This window comes from Papio anubis, chromosome 1 (assembly GCF_008728515.1).
Source record: "Papio anubis isolate 15944 chromosome 1, Panubis1.0, whole genome shotgun sequence".
NCBI lineage: Eukaryota > Metazoa > Chordata > Mammalia > Primates > Cercopithecidae > Papio > Papio anubis.
In genome coordinates, this window is record NC_044976.1 from 136,091,179 (window position 1) to 136,104,673 (window position 13,495).

At 47.1% G+C, this 13,495-nt stretch overlaps 1 protein-coding gene across 1 annotated transcript in view; it reads right to left on the reverse strand.

Annotated features, from left to right (window-relative positions):
- EPHX1 (epoxide hydrolase 1) overlaps positions 1-3,626 on the reverse strand; it is a 38,369-nt gene extending 34,743 nt beyond the window's left edge. Inside the window, exon 1 of the mRNA XM_021926736.1 lies at positions 3,507-3,626. The gene's annotated coding sequence lies outside the window, so the exon portion shown is untranslated. The remainder of the gene's footprint in view (positions 1-3,506) is intronic.
- Positions 3,627-13,495: the final 9,869 nt, after the last annotated feature.

Sequence of the window (13,495 nt, forward strand, 5' to 3'; positions counted from 1 at the left end):
GATATGTGTAGTTAATCCAGCTCTGAAGTACCAACAAGACATTCAAATTCAGTCAGTCTATTCATCAAACTTCCCAAATGCTAAAGGAAGCAAAAACTCCTGCTTCTGACCTAGGAACAAGACCTGTGATCCTAGTTTGTGGAGTAGCTGGAGAATTTTCCAGAAGTCTCTTTAACTCCTCAGAGAAAAGAACACTTTCCCCTCTTACGCAAGCTTGCTCAGTTAGGCCTTGGAGAGCCTAATGGGTGTGGCTGTGCGGGGGCTGGACCATGCACTAAACCACACCCACCCACCCACCAGGCAACAGACAGAGACACAGCAGGGCCAGTGGGCATGAGGACTCCACTCCAGGTCTCTGAACCCATCTCCTGGAATGCCGTAGGTCAGGCTGTGACAGTCAAATGGCTGCTTTCTGCTGAGAAAGGATGAACTATGACTTCCCCTGGGAAAGTAAATAAACCTTGACAGTAGGGGAGGCTGCTCCGTGCGAGCTTGGTTTGCACAATCCCAGTTATATAATAGAGGATTGGATTGCGCAGTTTTTTCCTTGGAAAGGAGAGGAAGCTCTTCCTGGAGTGCCCACCAGCTCCTCCCTCCTCAGGAAAGGGGTGTGGCTGGATCCTTGGCAACACTTTGGTCCCCTAACGGAGGAACTGCTGAGGTGCCTTCTCCCTCCTGCAACCCCCATCTTATCCCACAGCCCCTTGGAGACTCTGCTCCTAAGCCACTAGGTCTGGGTCAAGAACCAGTCACAGGCAGCTCAGGGGGCCAGGCGGGCTGGGCAGTGACCCTCCTGCCTTGACTCAGGGCCCTTGAACTCTTAAGATTTTGCCTCCCCTACCCTGTGGCCTTCACTCTACTTGAAGTGTCTTCACTGGACCCAGCAGAGGCTACAGGGCCCACTGAGTCCCATCAAAACTTACTGTTTCCCTCCTACACATTCCTTTCCTGAAATCCCTTTGGACTTAGCCACAGAATCATCACATAGCAGAGCTGCAAGAAGCCTTGCAGATCGCTGAGCCTAACCTCATTTTACAGATGAGGTCCAGAGAGGGGACACATTAATGGCAGAGCTGGGACATGAGAAAAGTCTCTTTTCCAGCCCAATCCTTTTCCCACATCACTGTATTGCCTCTCAAAGGAATGAATTGCTATTGATGGGATTTATGGCCCTAGCAGAGGTGTGTTTTGTGTATGAGATCCTAGAGGCCCCTCAAATCACTATCTGTCTACTCCATCTGTGCCCACTCTGGCCCTGAGTGGGTGGGCTTCAAGCTACTTCTTCAGCAAGGGTGACCAGCTCATGCTTGGCCCTCCCTTATTTGGTATACCCAGCTGTGATCCATGTGGTTGAATCTCTTGGCCTAAGAACTGAGAAATGGATCTCAGTAGCCCCTGCCTTCACATGTCTGGGCCTGGTCCAAGATACCAGAAGGGGAATCAAGGTGCCAGGTGAGCAATCACCAAGCCTGGGTATGCTGGCTCTCAGGTCGACAGGAGGGGCACTGTGCATTGGTGACCCTGGGCTCCCTGAAAATGCCAGTTAAGACATCAGGCAGGAACCAGGGCACCCCAGGAGGAGCCTGAACAGAGTCACTCCACCTCCTGCAGTGGTCAAGATGCCCTTTCTGCAAAGGTCCCTCTGCCCACAGAGCCCTCATTCGGGGCTTCCTGAAGATGTTTCCAGCTGCGTAAGTCCGTGCCAGCTAGTGTGCTTCAGGCACAGCTGAGAGGCAGGAGGCATCACACAGAGAGCGTGTGGCTTGTCACAGATGGTGCTGAGGTTCACCCTGGCTGCCTTGCTGAGCAGTTGTTTTCTATGGAAGGTTCTTCCTTTCCTGGAATTGGGAAGAAGGCCACATAAAGCTCAGGAGTCCCCTTGCCTACCGACTGAGCTAGTTCAGTTCATCCAGTAGGTCACTCACCAGCTTGACCCACACTCTGCAAACACAAACATAAGGCCATCCAAGCTGGCCACACTCCTGCCCCCAGCCTTTGTACCCGCACCCCAGGAAGCAGCCTGGCTGCTCCCTAACTCTTCAGGTCTATGCCAATGCCACCCTTCAGTGAGGCCTTTCCTTTCCACCTGGCACTCCTCTCCCCTCTTTAAAGTTTTATTTCTCTCCATAGCACACTTCATCTTCTAACATACTTGTTAGTTTACAAATGTATTTTATTATCCCTCTGCCCCTAGAACTGCAAATCCCAAGAGGGCATGCTCCCCGCTGTGCCCCAGTTCCACAGTGAGCAGTTCCTAAGTACAGCCCACGCTTCCTCAGGGAATACACGGGCCTCCTAGGTGTGGAAATTTGGGAAAGAAAAACTGCTTGCAGAACACTCCCAGAGTTTTTGCTGCTAAGTCAGACCAAGTGGGGCCAGTGAAAGGCTCCCTAATATCCCCCAAACCCAGCTCCCTGAAGGAGGCAACCATTACACCACAAAACAATGTTACTTTCTGGAGAATTGTGGCTTCCTGAAAATGTTTATTTTAAATTATGCTGGATGCAGAGGAGGCTGCACAATGGTACTGAAACAGGCACCAACCCCAAGGTCCTCAACAATTTTCCACCAACAGCTCATCAATCTCAGCAAAGGGCTGTCCTGGAAGCTGGCCTGCCAGGTGTATGGGTCCCCCTCAACTCCCACCTCCAGCCACAAGCTGAGCCCTCACAGAGCTTCCAGGACAGCCAGTGTTGCCTGTGGGGGCGGATCCAGGCTTTGTGGAACTTGAAGTTTAAACAATAGGAGGTGGGGAATGGAGGGGGCATTCAACTTTAGGAGAGAAAGGTCGAAATTAGGATTACAACATTGCTAGGCACCCCTCCTCCAAGGTCTCGGGAACCGCCAGGGCAAGGAAGGAGCCAGAAGCTCAGAGAAAAACGACACCTGCCAGGGAGGGAGGCAGGCGGCGACTCGGTCTCCGCGGCGCTTTTGCTCAGGTTGACCACATTCCCTGGCTTCGACTACAGGGTGAACTCCCGGGCAAGTTTCCTGTTCTGCAAGCGGAGAGGGCTGGCCTTCAATCCCGAGACCAGAGCGAGGGGGTGCGGGGCGGCGGCTGCAGCGGCAGACGGAGATGAAAGCGCGTTTCAACTAAAAGGTGTAATCAGTGTTTGGACTTGGGTGACAAATAAGTGCATTTCACCGCGGAGCGAGCCACGACCTTGGAAGCAGAGCTCGCCCAGGCCAGGGGACGCGGTGCGCTCCCGGAGTCGCGAGCCTCCAGCCCTGCGGCGTCTGCCCGCCATCTGGGACGTGGAATTCCCTGCGAGAGGTCCGCGGTCGCCTGCAGGCTCCTTCCCCCGGGAGGCGGCACGCGCGGTCTCTTGGCCGAGGCAGGAGCTGGGGGCGGACCGCCTACAAGTCCCTCTGCACCCCTGCGGACCGACGCAGCCCCGACCCCTCGGCGCCCCGGCCCGCAGCCCACCCCGGCAGCCCAGCCCGCGCGGAGCCCAAACCGCGTTTGCGTTCGGGAAGTGCGGGCCCGGTCGGCCCCTGGCGCTTACGGTCTCGGCTCGCAGGCTCCGGCGGCTGCAGGCGCGCGGTCTCTCCGACTCCCCGGCTCCCCTCGGCTAGTCTCCAGCCGCCCCGGCGCAGTCTCCGCCCAAGCCCGGCCTCCGAGCGGGGCGTTCCCCGGCCCGGAGGACCCGGGTTCCGCACTTCCCCTCCCGTTACCTGAGCGATCCGGGAAAGTCTCTACACCTCCCCAGGGCTCCACCTCCGCCGGGGATAAAACAGGCTACTCAAAGGGCGGTCCGCGGCCCCGATGACAGAAATGGAGAGAAGCGTTTAGCAGCTTGTACAGCAGTTTGATCCCGTAACTTTGTCAGTGAATCTAAAAACAAAAATCCAAACTTGCATGATGTACGTCTTTTTATTTTTTTTATTTTTTTATTTAAAAAATTTTTTTGGAGACAGCGTCTCATTCTATCACTCAGGCTGGAGTGCAGTGGTGCGATCTCCGCTCACTGCAGCCTCAAGCGATCCTCCCACTTCAGCCTCCAGAATACTGGGACTACAGGCTGCACCACCACACCTGGCTAATTTTTCAATTTTTGTAGATACAGATGTCTCACTTTGTTGCCCAGGCTGATCTTGAACTTCTGGGCTCAAGCCATGCACCTGCCTCCGCCTCCCAAAGTGTTGAGATTATGGGCGTGAGCCACTGCACCTGTCTGTGTATGTCTTTTTAATTTCATCTAGCAGTTCATTTTTAGTATATTTAACAAACATATTGGTCCGTGACATACTGGGAAATTTAAAAACAAATTAATGTCTTTGAACAGAGAATGTGAGAAGCAATGGTCTGAAGCACTCTTGGGGGTCTTCATGGTGAGGACCAGTATACGACGCTGAGTTCAATGCCAGGGGAGCAACCTCTTAGTGAATCCCCTCCTGCTTTGGAGGAAGCTCAGGGCCCAGGCAGGTGGTTGCTGGGGCTCTTTTGACTTCTGTGAGAGCGTTGATCCCCAGTCCCTCATCGTTAGAAAGCCTGCCCCATAGCCTCTGCCATCACCCCTCCTTAGCTCCTCCTTTCACCTGCTCAGAGGTGCAGTTCTTTCTTTCTTTTTTTTTTTTTTTTTTTGAGACGGAGTCTCACTCTGTCGCCCAGGCTGGAGTGCAGTGGCGCGATCTCGGCTCACTGCAAGCTCCGCCTCCCGGGCTTACGCCATTCTCCTGCCTCAGCCTCCCAAGTAGCTGGGACCACAGGCGCCCGCCACCTCGCCCGGCTAGATTTTGTTTTTTAGTAGAGATGGGGTTTCACCATGTTCGCCAGGATGGTCTCGATCTCCTGACCTCGTGATCCGCCCGTCTCGGCCTCCCAAAGTGCTGGGATTACAGGCTTGAGCCACCGCGCCCGGCCTAGGTGCAGTTCTTTCAACCACCAGCATCCTCACGATCTGGGCTGACAGACTACAGCTAGGAGGCCACGTGCAGGGCCTGTGGCTGGAGTTTTAAGCTTCTGACAGTCACCCTGCACACTTCAGGATAAGGTTCACCACCAGCCACCTTCTTTTGTTCTCCAACCTTTCTGCTCATCCTGGCCCAAGAATTCTCTATTTTAATTAAGACTGGCTGTTTCTGGCCAGCAGACACACTCACCTCATGGGCAGCAAGGCAGTCTCCCAGGCGATGCACTGTCCAGGCCCCAGAAACGGCCACTTGAAGGCCAGGGCCTCCGGGGGCTGCTGGCAGGTGCCACACACTCATAAGCCAGGAACCCCGGGGGCTCCAGTACCCAGTTTTCAGCCCACTTCATCCCCTGCAGGTCAATGTACATCTCCTGGCGGCAGCAGCAGGTGCCCTTGGTCACTGGTGCTTCAGGGTCACAGTCGCCCTGAACTCTGTGTGGGCAAGGAGAGCAGGGTCAGAGGTCAGCTGGGAAGGCTGAGGTCAGAAGGCCTGGGGCACAGCTTAGTGGACACCTGGGAGGGAGATTTATGATCCAGCTCTCACTGTTTTAAAAGCTGGATATTTGTGAGAAGATGAATGAATAAACATATCTGAAACATAAAGGATTAAATCAGCTACTATTAATTAAAGGTCTCCTAGCAGGCCGGACACTGAACTAGGTACTTCACATGTATTATCTCAGGTGATGTCTGCATTTCATCCTCAGGTAGGTTCCAACATTATCCCCATTCCACCTGAGGCCACTGACACTCAGAGGTGTTCGGTGACGTGCCAGAGGACGTGCAGCCAGTGGAAGGCAGAGTTAGATGGAGACCAGGCCGACTGGTTCCAAGGCCTCTTCTTCACCACTGTGCTATGCAGCCCCCATCTGCTCCAGAGAGCTAACTTGTCCATAAGGAAAGAATTCACCAAAGCAGGAGGGAAGCTCATCTCCCCTAGTAACCGCTAAAGCTAGGATTTTTCAAAAATTTAATCACGAAGAAGGATAAAGTAGAAGTAGATGATTACAATCAAGTGTATATGAGTCAATGGCAACATAAAAATCCATTGAAAATTATCAAAGATATTTTTAAATAAAATGAATAATACAATTTCTTCCTTTTTTTTTTTTTTTGAGATTAGGTTTCGCTCTTCTTGGCCAGGCGAGAATGCAATGTCTCGATCTTGGCTCACTGCAACCTCCATCTCCCATGTTCAAGTGATTCTCCTGCGTCAGCCTCCCTAGTAGCTGGGATTACAGGCATGCACCACCATGCCCAGCTAACTTTTGTATTTTTAGTAGAGACTGGGTCTCACCATGTAGGCCAGGGTGGTCTCAAACTCCTGACCTCAAGTGATCCACCTGCCTCGGCCTCCCAAAGCGCTGGGATTACAGCTGTGAGCCACCACGCTGGGTCTCTTTTTTTTTTTTAGAGACAAGGCCTGGCTCTATTGACTAAACTGGCCTCCAACCTCAGCCTGCCAAGGAGCTGGGACTACAGGTGTGTGTCACTGTGCCCAGCTGCAAATAATTTTTTTCTAACATGTGTCTTGTCTTTTCATTCTCTTAATAGTGTCTTTAGAATAGCAGAATATTTTAATTTTAAAGAAGTCCAGTTTATCATTTTTTTCTTTTACAGATTTTTTTGGTATTATTTCTAAATCTTTGCCTAACCAAGGTCACAAAGGTTTCTTCCTATGTTTTCTTCTTATAAGTTTTATGGTTTTACATTTAGAACTATGATCTATCTTTTTAATTTTTATATATAGTACAAGGTAGAGCTCAAAGTTCACTTTTTAAAAACATCTGAATATCTAGTTGTTCCAGCACTATTTGTTGAATGGACTGTCTTATTTCCATTAACCTGCCTTCACACTTTTTTTTGAGACAGATTTCGCTCTTTCACCCAGGCTGATTTCAGCTCACTGCAACCTCCGCCCCCCAGGTTCAAACGATTCTCCTGCCTCAGCCTCCCGAGTAGCTGGGATTACAGGCGCGTGCCACCACAACCGGCTAATTTTTTTGTATTTTTCGTAGAGACGGGGTTTCACCATGTTGGCCAGATTGGTCCCAAACTCTTGACCTCAGGTGATCCACCTGCCTCTGCCTCCCAAAGTGCTAGGATTATAAACGTGAGCCACCATGCCCGGCCACCTTTGATATATTTATTTATTTTTAATTTATTTTTTATTTTTATTTTTTGAGATGGAGTCTTGCTTTGTCACCCAGGTTGGAGTGCAGTGGCATGATCTTGGCTCACCGCAACCTCCATCTCCTGGGTTCATGCAATTCTCCTGCCTCAGCCTCTTGAGTAGCTGGGATTATAGGCATGTGCCACCACGCCTGGCTAATTTTTGTATTTTTAGTAGAGACAGGGTTTCACCATATTGGTCAGGCTGGTCTTGAACTCCTGACCTCAAGTGAGCCACCCACCTCAGCCTCCCAAAGTGCTGGGATTACAGGTGTGAGCCCCCATGCCTGGCCCTTTTGATATATTTAATAAATCAGTTATCCATATATATGTGGGTCTGTTTTTGGGTTCTGTTCTTTTCCATTGATCTACTTTATTTCCTTGATGCTATCTTGAATAACCATAGCTATGTAATAAGACCTGAAGGAAGGTAGTGTTAGTCCTTCAACTCTTTGCAAAAGTGTTCCTTTGCAAAGTTGTTTTAGCTATTCGTGGTCCTTTACTTTCCCATATGAATTTAGAATCGGCATGTCAATTTCTACAAAAAATAAATAAATAAATAAAAGCCTGCTAGGCCAGGCACGGTGGCTTATGCCTGTAATCCCAGCACTTTGGGAGGCCAAGGCAGGTGTATCACTTGAGGCCAAGAGTTCGAGACCAGCCTGGTCAACATGGCAAAATCCTGTCTCTACTAAAATACAAAGATTAGCTGGGTGTGGTAGTGTGCCTGTAGTCCCAGCTATTTGGGAGGCTGAGGTACGAGAATTCCTTGAACCCAGGAGGTAGAGGTTGCAGTGAGCCAAGATCACACGAGTGTACTACAGCCTGAGTGACAGAGTGAGACTCCATCTCAAAAAAAAAAAAAAAGTATAATTTATTGATCTTTACTATATTCTAGGCACTGTGCTAAAAGCTTAAAATGGATAATGATTTTTTTTTTTTTTTTTTTGAGACAGTGTCTCGCTCTGTCACCTAGGCTGGAGTGCAGTGGCGTGATCTTGGCTCATTACAATCTCCGCCTCCCTGGTTCAAGTGATTCTTGTGCCTCAGCCTCCCAAGTAGTTGGGATCAACAGGCGTGTGCTGTTGGTAGAAGAGCTGAGGTGGGACTACCTTATCTGTCATAATGTAAAAGAGTCTAGGAAGATGTCCGGGGTCCAGGGTCTAAAACCCCTCGTGGCCTTTGGAACACCAAGCTCTGTGCCAAAGAGTGGAAGCCTGCCCTGCCACACCACAATCTAAGCCCATGGCATAAAACCCCTTGTGGCTTGGACGGAACCCCGGGCTCGGGGCATAAAACCCCTTGTAGCCTCTGGAATGTGCACAGACTTGTTGGTTCCTTGCGTCTTACTTGTAAACATGTCCTCCGTTATCTCAAGCAGCAGAGCATATTCTATATGCGTCAAAGGAAATGCTAAACCATCACAGCTATGCTTAATGCACCACTACCTTTCTACCCCCACATCCTCACGCCCTCACCTGTTTACCCTCATGTCCTTACCACCTGCTTCTTTGTTTGATCACCAATAAATAGCGTGGGCTCAGGGCCTTCCGCAGCCTCCAATCTAGCGCTGGCCCCCACACCCACTTTGTGCACTCTTAACTTGTCTTTTCTCATTCCTTTGACTCTGATGGACTTTGTAGCCCCCACGGCCTGGTGTTGGGCCTGATAACCCCAACATTTCTGGTGCCCAGCATGGGGCTATGAAGACCCCAGTGAAGGAACGCTAGAGCATGTGGAAGTGGAGGACGCATCATCAAAGGAAACCTAAGGACAACTGAAAGGAGCTCGGTGGTTAAGCTAGGGCTCGGAAGAACCAGGGTAACAATGGGACAAAATGAAAGTAAACATTCTGCTTATCTGAACTTTCTAAGGCATTTATTACGGAGAGGGGGAGTGAATGTTAGTACTCAACATTTATTAATACTCTTTAGTACAGTAGATCAGTTTTGCCCACGGTTCCCAGAACAAGGGACAATGGAGTTGGATGAATGGGAAAGAATTGGCAGAGATTTTAAAAAGGCACATAAAGGAGCCAAAATTCCGTTTCTGTTTGGTCAGTGTGGGCGTTGATAAACGCAGCTCTTGAGCCATTTCACACAGATGGTGAGGCAGATTCAGATGAGGAACAGGCAGATGAGTGTAAAAAATTAACTTCAGATTCTGAATGTGAGGAACAGGAACCAGAGGAAATTAAAGAAAGGGAAGCTGAAAAAGTGTATTTTACTAGCCCGTCGGTTCCACTTGCTGAATTAAGTGAATGGCCACCTCCTCCCTCTCCCCATAATGGGTGAGATGAATTAGTTGTAAAACTTACCACTCTGGTAGTTACAACATTAAAACCTGCCGCAATTGGTGGTGCCATACAAAATTTTATTCAGAAGGCTAGAGCTGAAGGAGACCTAGAAGCATGGCAATTTCCCATTACTATAACCCAACAAGGAGGACAACATATAGCTAATTGGGCCACTTTTAAGTCATTAAAGGAATTTAAACAAGCCATTAGTCAATATGGGCCAATTTCTCCTTTTGTATAAACTTTACTAAAAAATGTGGCTCCTGATAATAGATTAATACCATATGACTGGGATACTTTAATAAAATCTGTTCTCACTCCGTCCTAGTACTTACAGTTTAAAACTTGGTGGGCTGATGAGGCTCAAACTCAGGCAAGAGAAAACACAAACACAGCAGCCTGTACCTGTTTCCTTTGAACAGTTAATGGGTTTGGGCCCTAATTGAGGCCAATTAGATAATTAAGCAGTAATGAAAAATGTTGCCATTGTTCAGTTACACACTGTGTGCTTAAGGGCATGGAAAAAAATAAATGTTACAGGGAAAAAATATCCTTCTTTCATTAGACCTATGAGAGGGAAGGCTCATTTGGCTAAATATATTAAGGCTTGTGATGGCATTGGGGGTAATTTACATAAGGCTACCCTTTTAGCTCAAGCTATGGCTGAATTAAAGGTGGGAAAAAATATGCCCCGTTTCTCAGGATCTTGTTTTAATTGTAGGCAATTTGGACACACAAAAAAGGAATGTAGAAATGGAAATCAAAAGGCAAAAACTATTACCATCAATGAACAGAAAAGTCCCAGTGTATGGCCCCAGTGTAAGAAAGGCAATCACTGGGCAAATCAGTATCATTCTAAATTTAGCAAAGATGGGCAACCTCTTTGGGGAAACGGAAAGAGGGGCCTGCCTCGGGCCCCTCAACAAACCAAGGCATATCTGGCACAGTCAGCACCCTTACAAACGTACAATTGTCCCCCGCCACAGCAGGCAGTGCTGCAGTAGATCTTTGCAGCACAGTTCCTGTTTCCTTCCCTCCTGGGGAGCCACCAAAGAAGATCACCACAGGAGTTAGGGGCCCTTTAACCTCAGGAAGAGTTGGTCTATTGCTTGGAAGGTCTAGCTTAAATTTAAGAGGTGTCACTGTACATACAGGAATAATTGATGCTGATTATACCGGAGAGATTCAATAAGTTATTAGTTCCTCAATTCCATGGTCTGCTTCCCCAGGAGAAAGAATTGCTCAGTTGTTACTGTTACCTTACGCAAACCTGGGAAGCAGTATAGTAAAAAGAATAAGAGGCTTTGGTAGTATGAATCCAGCAGGAAAAGCTGTATATTGGGTTAATCAAGTGTCTGACAAAAGACCTATTTGTACAGTAAGTATTCAAGAAAAGGACTTTGAAGGGTTAGCAGATACTGGAGCTGATGTTTCTATTATTGGTTTAAATCAATAGCCCCAGCATTGGTCAAAACAAAAGGCATCCATTGGTATTATTGGAGTAGGAGCTGCCTCAGAAGCTTTTCAAGTTCCTTAATTTTGCCAGGCCAAGGGCCGGATGGCCAAGAAGGGACAACTCAACCTATTATTATACCTATTCCTGTCAATCTATGGGGTAGAGACTTATTACAACAATGGGGTGCTGAAATATCTATTTCTATGGGTCAGTATAGTGATAACAGTAAACAAATGATGAGAAAAATGGGATATCTCTTGGGGAAGGGACTGGGAAAAAATGAAAATGGCCAACCAGAACCTTTAGAACTAAAAGGACAAACAGATCGAACTGGATTAGGGTATCATTTTTAGGAGAAGCCATTGCTGAGCCTGTGGCTCCCATTCCTCTTGTTTGGTTAACTGCCAAATTGGTTTGGGTGGAGCAATGGCTGCTGAAAAAGGAAAACTGGAGGCTTTAAAAGAATTGGTACAGAAAGAATTGCAAAAGGGACACATAGAGCCTACTTTCTCTCCTTGGAATTCTCCTGTGTTTGTTATTAAGAAAAAATCAAGGAAATGGAGAATATTAACAGATTTGAGGGCTGTTAATGCTGTAATTTAACCCATTGGTGCACTGTAACTAGGGCTGCCTTCTCCAACAATGATCTCAAAGTACTGGCCTCTCATAGTGATAGATTTTTTTTTTTTTTTTTTTTTTTTTTGAGGCCGAGTCTCGCTCTGTCACCCAGGCTGGAGTGCAGTGGCCGGATCTCAGCTCACTGCAAGCTCCGCCTCCCGGGTTCCCGCCATTCTCCTGCCTCAGCCTCCTGAGTAGCTGGGACTACAGGCGCCCGCCACCTCGCCCGGCTAGTTTTTTTGTATTTTTTAGTAGAGACGGGGTTTCATTGTGTTAGCCAGGATGGTCTCGATCTCCTGACCTCGTGATCCGCCCGTCTCGGCCTCCCAAAGTGCTGGGATTACAGGCTTGAGCCACCGCGCCCGGCCCCATAGTGATAGATTTAAATGATTGCTTCTTTACTATTCTTTTAGCTACCCAAGATTATGAAAAATTTCCTTTTGCTGTTCCTGCTATAAATAACAAAGAACCAGCAGACAGATACCATTGGAAAGTACTGCCACAAGGCATGTTAAATAGCCCGACTATTTGTCAAACTTATGTCAGAAAAGTTAAGCCAGTTAAAGAACAATTTATGTGCAGCTGAAACTAGAGAGGAATTAATGCTATGCTACAAACAAATGGAAAAGGCTGTGACTGCAGCAGGATTAATCATAGCCCCTGACAAAATCCAAACTTCTACTCCCTTTCAGTATTTAGGAATGAACTTTCAGTAGTTAGGAATGAACTTTCAGTATTTAGGAATGAAAGTAGAATGAAGTACTATTAAGCCTCAAAAGGTTCAAATTAGAAGAGATGATTTAAAAACTCTAAATGATTTTCAAAAATTGTTAGGAGACATTAATTGGATTCATCCCACTTTAGGCGTTCCTACTTATGCTATGTCTCACCTCTTTTCTACCTTACGAGGTAATTCTAACTTAAATAGTAAATGTTTCCCCTCCTAAGAGGCATTAGAGGAACTTCAATTAATTGGAGAAAAAATTCAACAGCCACAAGTGACTTGAATTGACCCTATGCAGCCATTACAGTTTTTTGTTTTTCCTACTAAACATTCACCTACAGGAGTTATTGTTCAACAGAATTATCTGGTTGCGTGGCTTTTTCTACCTCACAATACAACTAAATGCTCACTCTATACTTAGATCAAATTGCTATACTAGTAGGACAAGCAAGGCTGTGCACAATGGCACAATGAAGTTAATGGGATATGATCCAAATTAAATTATAGTTCCATTAAACAAACAACAAATTCAACAAGCTTATATTAATTCCCAGGAATGGCAAGTTAATTTGGCAGGTTTTATTGGCATTCTTGATTATCATTATCCTAAATCCAAAATATTCCAACTTCTTAAATTAACATCAAGGATATTGCCTTCCAATACTCAAAAAGCTCCTATTGAAGGGGCCATCACTGTTTTCACTGATGGATCTAATAATGGAAAAATCTCATTTGCAGGACCTCAACAGCAAGTTTTTCAAACTGACTTTGCTTCTGCTCAAAGGGCTGAACTTATGGCTGTAATTATAGTACTAAAAACTTTTAAACAGCCAGCAAATATTGTTTCTGATTCAGCCTATGTAGTGCAAGCCACACAAAATATTGAATGTGCCTTAATTCAAAATGTGACTAATGACCAACTTAATCTTTTATTTTCATTCTTTACAGCAAGTAGTACAACAAAGGCATTCCCCTTTTTATATTACTCATGTAAAAGCACATACTAACCTCCCTGGCCCTTTAACTAAACTTAATCAAAAGGCAGATAATTATATGGGGAAGAGGATTTGCTGTGTCTCTCCAGGTGACAATCGGGTGCCTGTATGGGTGCCCACCAAACATCTGAAGATCTATCATGAGCTACAGCAGGAAGACAGGGCTCTGGGGAGAGCCAAAACTCCTGATACGAGTGATGGCACAAATAAATATCTCAGAGATGAAGGAGAAAACTGAGAATAGTCATCAGGCAAATTCTTCAACATAGGGACAAACCAAGAAGTTGGCACAGATGGCAAAGGACAACTTGAAAACACAGA